Source organism: Schistocerca gregaria, chromosome 4 (genome assembly GCF_023897955.1).
Source record: "Schistocerca gregaria isolate iqSchGreg1 chromosome 4, iqSchGreg1.2, whole genome shotgun sequence".
Classification (NCBI taxonomy): Eukaryota; Metazoa; Arthropoda; class Insecta; order Orthoptera; family Acrididae; genus Schistocerca; species Schistocerca gregaria.
This window is the reverse complement of record NC_064923.1, coordinates 352,611,003-352,621,921: the sequence shown is the minus strand read 5'-3', so window position 1 is coordinate 352,621,921 and position 10,919 is coordinate 352,611,003.

Below are 10,919 nucleotides of genomic sequence, written 5' to 3'. Positions count from 1 at the left end.
ACACGCATTGTATGTTGACGGCAGTAGAATCGTTCGGCAGTCAGCTTCAAATTCCGGTTCTCTAAATTTTCACAATAGTGTTCTTCGAAAAGAACAACGCTTTCCCTCCAGGAATTCCCATTTGTATTCCAGAAACATATCCGTAACAAGTGTTGTTCGAACCTACCGGTAATAAATCTAGCAGGCCGTCTCTGAATTGCTTCGATGTGTTCCTTCCGACCTGGTACGGATCCTAAACACTGGAGCAGTACTCAAGAACAGGTCGCACCAGCGTCCTGTACGCGGCCTTCTTTACATGTGAACCACACTTTTTGCTAAAATTCTTCCAATAAATCGAATTGCACCATCGCCTTCCCTACTACAGTTTTCACATATTCGTTGCATTTCACATCGCTTTGCAACGTTACGCCCAGATATTTAAAAGACTCCACTGTCTCGCGGAGGACACTGTAAATACTGTGTCCGAACTTACGTTTTCCTCATTTAGCACTGACTGTCCTTCATGACACCAACTAGAAATTTTGTCTAAGTCGTCTTGTATCTTCCTATAGTCACTCAACAAATGGTTCAAATGGCTCTGAGCACTATGGGACTTAACATCTGAGGTCATCAGTCCCCTAGGCTACTTAAACCTAACTAACCTAAGGACTTCACACACATCCATGCCCGAGGCACCATTCGAACCCGCAACCGTAGCGGTCGCGTGGTTCCAGACTGAAGCGCCTAGAACCGCTCGGCCACACCTGCCGGCTACAGTCACTCAACATCGACACCTTACCGTACACCACACCACAACCGCAGATTGCTGCCCATCCTGTCCACCAAATCATGTATGTATACAGAGAACAACAGCCGTCCTATCACTCTTCCCTGGGGCACTCCTGACGACATGCTTGTCTGTGATGAACACACGCCCTCGAGGACAACATACTGGAATCTGTTACTTAAGAAGTCTTTGAGCCACTCACATGTCTGTGAACTAACTCCATGTGCTCGTACCTTCGTTAACAGCCTGAAATAGGGCACTGAGTCTGATGCTTTTTGGAAATCTAGGAATATGGACTCAGGCTGTTGCACTTCATCTATAATTCGAAGTATATCATTCGAGAAAAGGCAAGCTGAGTTTCGGACGAGCGAAGCTTTCTAAAACCATGCTGAGTCGTTGACGTAAAATTCTTAGTATCAAAAAAGTTAATTATACTCGAAATGAGAATATGTTCAAGGATTCTGCAACAAACTTAATTTAGGGAGATTGGTCTGTAATTTTGTAGGTTCGTTCTTTTACCCTTCTTATATACAGGAGTCACCTGCGCTTTTTCCCAGTCGCCTGTAACTTTGTGCTGGGCGACATGTTCAGGACAAATGCAAGCTGGGTAAGGGGCCAGCACCGTAGAGTACTCTTCGCAAAACCAAATTGGAATTCCATCCGGACCTGGTGATTTATTTGCTTTCAAATTTTTGAGCCGTTTCTCTGCGCGAGGGATGCTTTTTTGCATTAGTATGTCGTATATATGGAACGGTCCGATCTGACGGCCAAATGACGGTATGTTTGGACGATTCTCCTTTATGAACTATTCTTTGAAAGTGAAATTTAAAACTTCGGCTTTCATTTTGGTATCTTCAACTGCCACACCAGACTGGTCAACAAGGGACTGAATAAAAGCCTTAGAGCTGCTTAGCGATTTTATATACGATCAGAATTTTCCCGGATTCTCTGCCAGATCTTTTGCTTAAGTGTGACGGTGATAATTTCATCTTTTAAAGTACATAGGACTTTTTCCCAAAGTGATTTGTGTGTGCTCCAGGATTAAACAGACAGATGTTAATAACTAAGTAATGCCTTCTATTCGACGTTATTGTGTGACTAATTCCTGATACCTCGGTACATTCAGTGTTTACGTATTCTAACAGAAAAAAATCGCAACAGCAAACAATAATTTATGTATATTTATGAAATTTATGGAATACATGTGTCTTGGTAACATATTTGAGTGATTAACATTGCAAGATCACAGGTTAATGTAAGCGTTGGATAAGCCACTGCAAATGTGAAATGCTAGTACATTAATAAACAGTTTAACGACCAGAATATTAAATGAAAGCATACAAAGTTGCATTCATTATGTTGGACAGGTGCTGGAAATCAGTTTGCGGGGTGGAGTCCGACACATATATCACTTGGTTGGTCATTACTGGGACGTTTAATGGTTTTAGTGGATGACGTTGGAGTTGTCCAATGATGTGCCACGTGTGCTCGAATGGAGTCAGACCTTGTAATGAAGCAGGCCAAGGCAACATGTAGACATTCTGTAGAGCATGTTGGGTTACAACAGCGGTGTGGAAATTTGGCAATTTGTGGTTAGTCCTATGGGACCAAACAGCTAAGGACATCGGTCCCTAGGCTTACAAACTACGTAATTTAACTTAAGCTACCTTACAGTAAGAACATCACATACATCCATGCTCGAGGGAGGACTCGAACCTCCGACAGGTGGGGGGGGGGGGGGGGGGGCGAACCGTGGCATGGCGCCTGAGACTGCACTGCTACACCACGCGGCAAACAGCGGTATGTGGGCGAGCGTTATCATGTTGGAAAATAAACCTGGAAGCGCTATTAATTACTGACAGCCAACAGATGAAATCATCAGACTGACGTACAAAACTGCACTCATTTGCGTGGGATAACTACGAGAGCGCTCCTGCTGTCATACGAAATACCGCCCTACACAATAACTCGAGGTGTAGGTGCAGTGGGTCTACCATACAGACAGGTCGGTTACAGGGCTTTAACTGGCCGCCTCCTATCTATCACACGGCAATCACTGGCACAGAGGCAGCGCCAGCTTTCATCAGGAAACACACAAAAAAAACCCATTCTGGAGCGACCTTTGGCTTGACACCGCTGTAGTCGCAAATGGCGGTGGTTTCGTGTCACTAGAACGTACACCACCGAGTGTTTGGTTCGGAGCTGTCCAAGAAATAACCCATTTTTAACCGTTCATTGTGTCACAATAGTGCTATCTGTTGCTCAAATTGTTTCCAAAAACGCAGTGAAATGCGCCAAGTGGCCGTTTGTTGCAATATGCTTGGGACAACAGTACATTTTCAGGCAGACAAACTTTCGAAATTACAGTAGTTACAATTGTCAACAACAGATGGGGCTGCGGTCTGGGAAACTCTATAGTACGATATTTTCCACATATCCACCATGCGTAGCAATAATATGGCGTAGTCTCTGAATGAAATTACCCGAAACCTTTGACAACGTGTCTGGCGGAATGGTTTCACATGCAGATGAGATGTACTGCTTCAGCTGTTCAATTGTTTCCGGATTCTGGCGGTACACCTGGTCTTTCAAGAGTCCCCACAGAAAGAAGTCACAGGGGTTCATGTCTGGTGAATAGGGAGGCCAATCCATACCGCCTCCTGTATGTTTCGGATAGCCCAAAGCAATCACACGATCATCGAAATATTCATTCAGGAAATTAAAGACGTCGGCCGTGCGATGTGGCCGGGCACCATCTTGCATAAACCACGAGGTGTCCACAGTGTCGTCTAAGGCAGTTTGTACCACCACAAATTCACGAAAAATGTCCAGATAGCGTGATGCAGTAATCGTTTCGGATCTCAAAAATGGGCCAATGATTCCTTTGGAAGAAATGGCGGCCCAGACCAGTACTTTTTGAGGATGCAGGGACGATGGGACTGCAACATGGGGCTTTTCGGTTCCCCATATGCGCCAGTTCTGTTTATTGACGAAGCCGTCCAGGTAAAAATAAGCTTCGTCAGTAAACCAAATTCTGCCCACATGCACATCGCCGTCATCAATCCTGTGCACTATATCGTTAGCGAATGTCTCTCGTGCAACAATGGTAGCGGCGCTGAGGGGTTGCCGCGTTTGAATTTTGTATGAATAGAGGTGTAAACTCTGGCGCATGAGACGATACATGGACGTTGGCGTCATTTGGACCGCAGCTGCAACACGGCGAACGGAAACCCGAGGCCGCTGTTGGATCACCTGCTGCACTAGCTGCGCGTTGCCCTCTGTGGTTGCCGTACGCGGTCGCCCTACCTTTCCAGCACGTTCATCTGTCACGTTCCCAGTCCGTTGAAATTTTTCAAACAGATCCTTTATTGTATCGCTTTTCGGTCCTTTGGTTACATTAAACCTCCATTGAAAACTTCGTCTTGTCACAACAACACTGTGTTCTAGATGGCGGAATTCCAACACCAGAAAAATCCTCTGTTCTAAGGAATAAACCATGTTGTCCACAGCACACTTGCACGTTGTGAACAGCACACGCTTACAGCAGAAAGACGATGTACAGAATGGCGCACCCACAGACTGCGTTGTCTTCTATATCTTTCACATCACTTGCAGCGCCATGTGTTGTTGAAAATTGTAACTACTGTAATTTCGAAAGTTTGTTCGCCTGAAAATGTACTGTTGTTCCAAGCATATTGCAACAAACGGTGTATTTCTATCGCTGCTCGTTTAGTTTGTATTGCCGTTTCAAATATACCGGTTATTTTTGAAACACCCTGTACATTCTCGTGACCATCGCCGTCAGCAAGCATGTATAGTGGCTACGTTTCTGCCATATATTTATTCTGTACCACATAAGGAACATCCAGCTTCTCCTAGCTCTTTTACATGACCTTGTTTACAGTCAGTGAGTGGTGATAAAGTCGTCTTTATCACCTTTCATTCTTGACCAACATCTACTCACCCACGTCCATTCTCAAACGTAACTCAAGATCAAGACCGCTACAGCGTGTATTCAAAGTACACCTGATTTTCATTCTCACAGTGGCGCTACTAGCGGTTTTTCTTCCATCAGTGTATTTCATTTTTTTTCTTTCTTGCCACAGCTACAAATCGTTCCCCACATGACCTAGGGACAACCACTATAAACTGTGCACCATTTTATGATGATTCGCTAAGCAATTTGAAATCGGTCATTTTGAAATAAAAATTGAGCCATCAGAAAGATGACTGGCGTAACATTGTAGACGCACACAACACCTGTGGGTATGTAAATAATTAGAGCTACAATTCTCTGTGACGGGTATAAAGGCCATCAGAGTGCACTAATGTTGTCTGTGATTTGTGTTGTTGGCAGGCGTGGTTCAGTATATAAGGATTGTGAACAGCGTCAGATGTTCAGCAATCACTGAGAACAAGATGGAGATGCAGCGTACTCAGGTGATTCAGCGTTATTAGTACATGACAGAGTGTCAAAGGAGCCTCCTTGTCGGTTTCCATTTAGTCAGTTGGTTGACTCATGCAACATCCAAATCTGTGGGACATTCCAGTATGACAACAGCAAACTGTTAGACTGCATGGGAACATGAGAGTAGGCATACTCGTCGTCAAGGTTCCAGCCGACCACGTCTGACCGCCACAGGGTAGCATCACAGTACTGTGCACAAAGCACAGCGTAACCCCTTCACATCTGCGTTCACCATCCGAGAACAACGACAACAAGTAATGGATTCCCTGAAACATTCTGTATAATTTCGCACCATTAACCAGAAACCAACAGCAGGTGGGCTGGGAAATTACTTTCCATGTGTAGGCTGCCATGAACATCACAATACAAACGGCTGTATTTTGAATGGTGCCATGACTGGGAATCATGGGCTGCTGATGAATGGCGTCGCATCATATGCAGCGAGGAATCACGATTCTGCACCACCCCAGATTTCCTCAACATGATTCAAATTGCTTTGAGTAGTATGGGACTTAACACCTGAGGTCATCAGCCCCTAGAACTTACAACTACTTATACCTAACTAACCTAAGGACATCACACGCATCCATGCCCGAGGCACGATTCGAACCTTCGACCGTAGCGGTCGCACTGTTGCAGACTGAAGCGCCTAGAATCGCTCTGCCACTGCGGCCGGCCGATGTTCTCCTCTCGGCAGGAATGGTGGTGACCCGGTGAGAACCCCTATTCCTCCATTGCGTTGGAAGGGCACTGCGGTGGTACTCCTGACGTCCTTTGTGGAAACCATTGGGTATGACTTAAGGTTAGGGTTGGTCTGCGAGAACTCTGATGGCACAGTGGTAAGTCACAAACATTCTTCGTCCTCCTGTGTTACCTCTCGTGCATTAGCATCATGGTATGTCTTTTTAACAGGACAATGCTCGTCTACAAATGGCACTAGTCTCTGTAGACATTCTGGGTGATGTTGAGGTACTTGAGTGACCATCAAGATCCCCACATCTGTCTCCAGTAGAACAAGTGTAGAATCGCACCTCAACTCAGTCCCAAATCAGTAGCCAGGATATCAAGGACCAGTTACAAGATTTGTGGGCCATCCCGCCTGAGGAGAGGATACAAAGACTTTATGACACCTTCCGCAACCGACACAGTGCTTGCATCCATGGCAGAGAGGGTTGCAACGTGATACTGATAAGTGAGCTTACACTGCCAAATTCTTTATAAATTTGACTCAATATTGTAATCACAAAAATAACAGCACATACCCACTCTACCCAAGAAGTTTCATTTCGTTGCCTCCTCTCCACTTGGATGCCTCTACTTTTTTGTCGAGTAGTGTATTTCTGAAAATCTTTTCTGAGCTATTCTTATGTGGCAGTCAAGTATGCAACATACTACATGTTTAGCAGTTTACAGAGAAGAGTCAGAACAAGCTGAACACATTTTCTGGAGTGCTCCATGCGCCTATAGTGATTAGAGTGTGTAAAATGTATGTCTGTTTTCACTTGAGCCGGGTCACTAGAAATTGAAAGAAGACCTTTGTCTTGTCTACCGATGCATAACTTATCATCTGAAAGCGAAGGTCGTCATTGGCACTTTTCTGGCAGTGACTTAATGTGAGGAAACCCAATCGAGGTATTTCCAGGTGCACACAGACAGCCATTCACCTCGCGATCTTAGGGTACAGAAACAGAAGGGAATTTCAAATTGAACAGTGTTAGTGTATTGAGACGTAGCCTACGCTCTACAACTGCTGAGCATAGCCATGGAGATAAATGTCGCAGAGTTAGGGAATATACCACCAATGCAGAAGTGTTCATACAATATGCAATAATGTAAGCATATCACAGATCCATATTTCTAAATGAAGCCACACATACCATCACTAGTTGAACGCTTTTCTGATAATATTTCGTTCACGTAATTTATTTACATCTTTCCGGAAAAAATGTCATTCATTTCTAAAATGCTTAGAAATGTATTCAGTTTTAAGAATTTTTACAAGGAGCCTAATCTTCAAAAAATTAACAAGAGGCTGCAGTACGTCGTAAATTTTTAATTTACTGTGGAAGTAGTAATTCAGCGTTAGCGCGAAAGTCAGTTTTCTCATTGAATATAACGAACACGTTTGGGGGCGTTTCAACTGTGGTTTCGCGCCCCTTAAACTCAAAATCGCAGAGAACAACCAGCGTATTAGTGTAATTCCACTAGTACACGTTAATATACTAATTCAGTAGGGTATGTTAATAGACTACAGAAAACTACAAATTTTGAGATTTGATATCGCCGACAGGTAAGCACTGTTGCAAGTATTTAAAACTTTCTTTCGTCACAGTTCAATCTTACTCCCGACTCAAGCAACAACCTCGAATGTAACCATGAAATGAAATACGGTGAGACTATATTGTGGGGTAAAAGCCAAGTTTCTGGGACAGCTTGACTAAGGAGGGTATCGAAATGAAGAATTCAGAAAAACTAATAAACAGCGATGGAGGTTTCAGTTTAAATAACACCTCAGGCAATGGTCTTGCCGCAGTGGATACACCGGTTTCCGTGAGATCACCGAAGTTAAGCACTGTCGGGTGTAGTCGGCATTTGGATGTTTGACCAACCGGGCCGCCATGCGCTGTTGCCATTTTTCGGGGTGCACTCAGCCTCGTGATGCCAACTGAGGAGCTGCTCGACCGAATAGTAGCGGCTTCGGCCAAGAATGCCATCATAACGACTGGGAGAGCGGTGTGCTGACCCCATGCCCCTCCTATCCGCATCCTCCACTGAGGATGACACGGCGGTTGACGGTCCCGGTAGGCCACTCGTGGCCAGAAGACGGAGAGTGCTCGGACCTCAGTTTATGAGGGGATGTTGTAAAAGTTTCCGTCTGAGTGCGTTTCTGCTGCGTACATGCAACTTAGTGTGACTCCGAAGCTGTTATATGAACACCGACATGTAGACAAGGGATTTGTGTGGCATTCGTCTCTTACCAACGTGGGTGCATTAATACGGCAACGTGAAATATGACGACGTTATTACAAAAAGCGTCCAGGCGGGATCAACGTGCTGTTATTGTTTTCTCGGCTACCGAAACACAAACACCGGTAGAGATCGATCGGAGAATGATGAATATGTGTGGGACAGTACGTCTGTGGTGGTGGTGCCTCATGATAACGCACATCGCCACACCATAAGTGTCGTAACGCAGAAGTTGACGCCAACTCAAGTGGGAGACACTCGAGCACTCGCCCTATAGTCCTGATATATCCCCATGTTGTTATCAGGCCTTCCGTCTCTTAAAAAAGGCTTTGAAGGGTCGACGACGCCTGTCTGACGGGGACGTGCAACAAGCAGTTACAGACGTCTTTACACAGCAGCACTTACCAAACGTTTATCTTCAACCTGGTGCATCGGTCGTATGATTACCTCAGTGCTAACGGCGATTTCGCCTGATTAGCATACCGACTTTCATCTGTACAACTTCGAATGGAAAGTTTTTGTTCGCCCTTTATCTTACTGCCTCGCTAGCCATCGCGTCCGACGGAGCAGGAAAACGCAGAGAGAACCTGCGCTTCTAAGGATATTATAAGTGCGAGCTCTGAAAAGCAAAAGAGCGGCCTTCCAAGCTAATTATGTAAGTGTAGATCAGATATGACTCAAATTCAAAAATACAGTATCGACGACAATAGACATATTCATACTGCATAAGTTAATAAGAGACGGGACTGATCCACCATGGTACACAAAACACGTAAGAACACTGTTGCAGAAGCAAAGAAAAAACGATGCCAAATTCATAAAAACGCAAAATTCCCCAAGACTGGCTTAATTTCACGGAAGCTCCTTTCTTAGCTATCATACACAACCGCTCACTTGACGAAAGGTCTGTTCCTAAACACTGGGAAGTAGCATATGCTGGACTCGAACATTATGAATCACCTTGAAGAAAATGACTTATTGATATATAACCAACACGGATTTAGAAAATATCATTCTTGTGCAACACAGCTAGCTTTTTGTCCCCCTGAAGTGGTGAGTGCTGTCGACAAGGGATATCAGATCGATTCCATATTCCTAGATTTCCAGAAGGCTTTTGATACTGTTCCTCACAAGTGACTATTAATCAAATTGGGTGGAGTATCGTCTCAGTTATGTGACTGGATTCGTGATTTCCTCTCAGAGAGGTCACAGTTCGTAGTGATAGATGGTAAATCATCGAGTAGAACGGAAGTGATATCTGCCGTTCCGCAAGGTAGTGTCATAGGCCCGCTGCTGTTCCTGATTTATATAAATGATCTAGGTGATAATCACACAGGCCCGCTTAGATTGTTTACATGTGACGCTGTAATTTACCGTCTAGTAAAATCATCAGGCGATCAATTCCAATTACAAAACGATCTACAGAGCATTTCTGTACGGTGCGAAAAGTGGCAATTAGCACTAAACAAAGAAAAGTGCCAGGTCATCGACATGGATATTGAAAGAAATCCGATAAATTTTGGGTATACGATAAATCGCACAAATCTAAGGCTGTCAACTGGACTGATTACCTTGGAATTACAATTACGATTAACTTAAATTGGAAAGACCACATAGATAATATTGTGGGGAAGGCGAAACAAAGACTGTACTTTGTTGGCAGAACATTTAGAAGATGCGACAAACTCACTAAAGAGACAGCCTAAGCTACACTTGTCCGTCCTCTGCTGGGATATTGCTGCGCGGTATAGGATCCTTACCAGGTAGGATTGACGGAGGACATCGAAAAAGTGCAAGAAGGGCAGCCCGTTTCGTGTTATCGCGCAATAGGGTTGAGAGTGTCACTGATTAGATACACGAGTTGGGGTGGCAGTCACTGAAACAAAGGCGGTTTTCTTTGCGGCGAGATCTATTTACGAAATTTCAATCAACTTTCTCTTCCAAATGCGTAAATATTTGTTGGCATCCACCTACGTAGGGAGAAATGATCACCATAATAAAATAAGAGGAACCAGAGCTCGAACGGAAAGATTTAGGTGCTCCTTGTTCCCACGCGCCATTCTAGAGCGGAATGGTAGAGAAGGAGTATGAAACTGGTTCTATGATCCCTCTGCCAGGCACTTAAGTGTGAATTGCAGAGTAACCGTGTAGAGTCAGATGTAGATATAGAAAGAACGTTACGTGTAGAACTTGGCTATACAGGGTGAACATTAATAAAACCGACAACCTTCAGCGACGGATTCCTGATTGGAAATGGAGGAAAAGAGGTCCTGTGAACATGTGTCTGGAAATGCCCTGTTGCCACGGCAGATGGTACTGACGAATGAAAGCCCCTGTGACCAAGAGCAGTGTGTTCCTTGCGTTTTGCACGATGTGTGATTGACGCAGCATATTGAAAGCACCAGAATGGTCCGGTATTGATATCAGGAACAGTCCGAGATAGTGTTTGTGTGCTTCCAAGCAGATGGGAACGGTCGAGAGTCGGCACAGCTATATCACAACAGGTACCCTCACACACACTAACCACACCACACAACATTTTAAGCCCTATTTGGGCGTATGTGAGCGCGTCGGTCATTTTAGATAGACGAACGTGCAGGGACGAGTCGGGCTGTGCGTCCTCCTAATTTAGAGGACTGGACTCTACAAGATATTGACATGAATCCTAGTACAAGATCCAGGCAAGTGGCCAGAAAACACGGTGTAAGCCAAAGTATG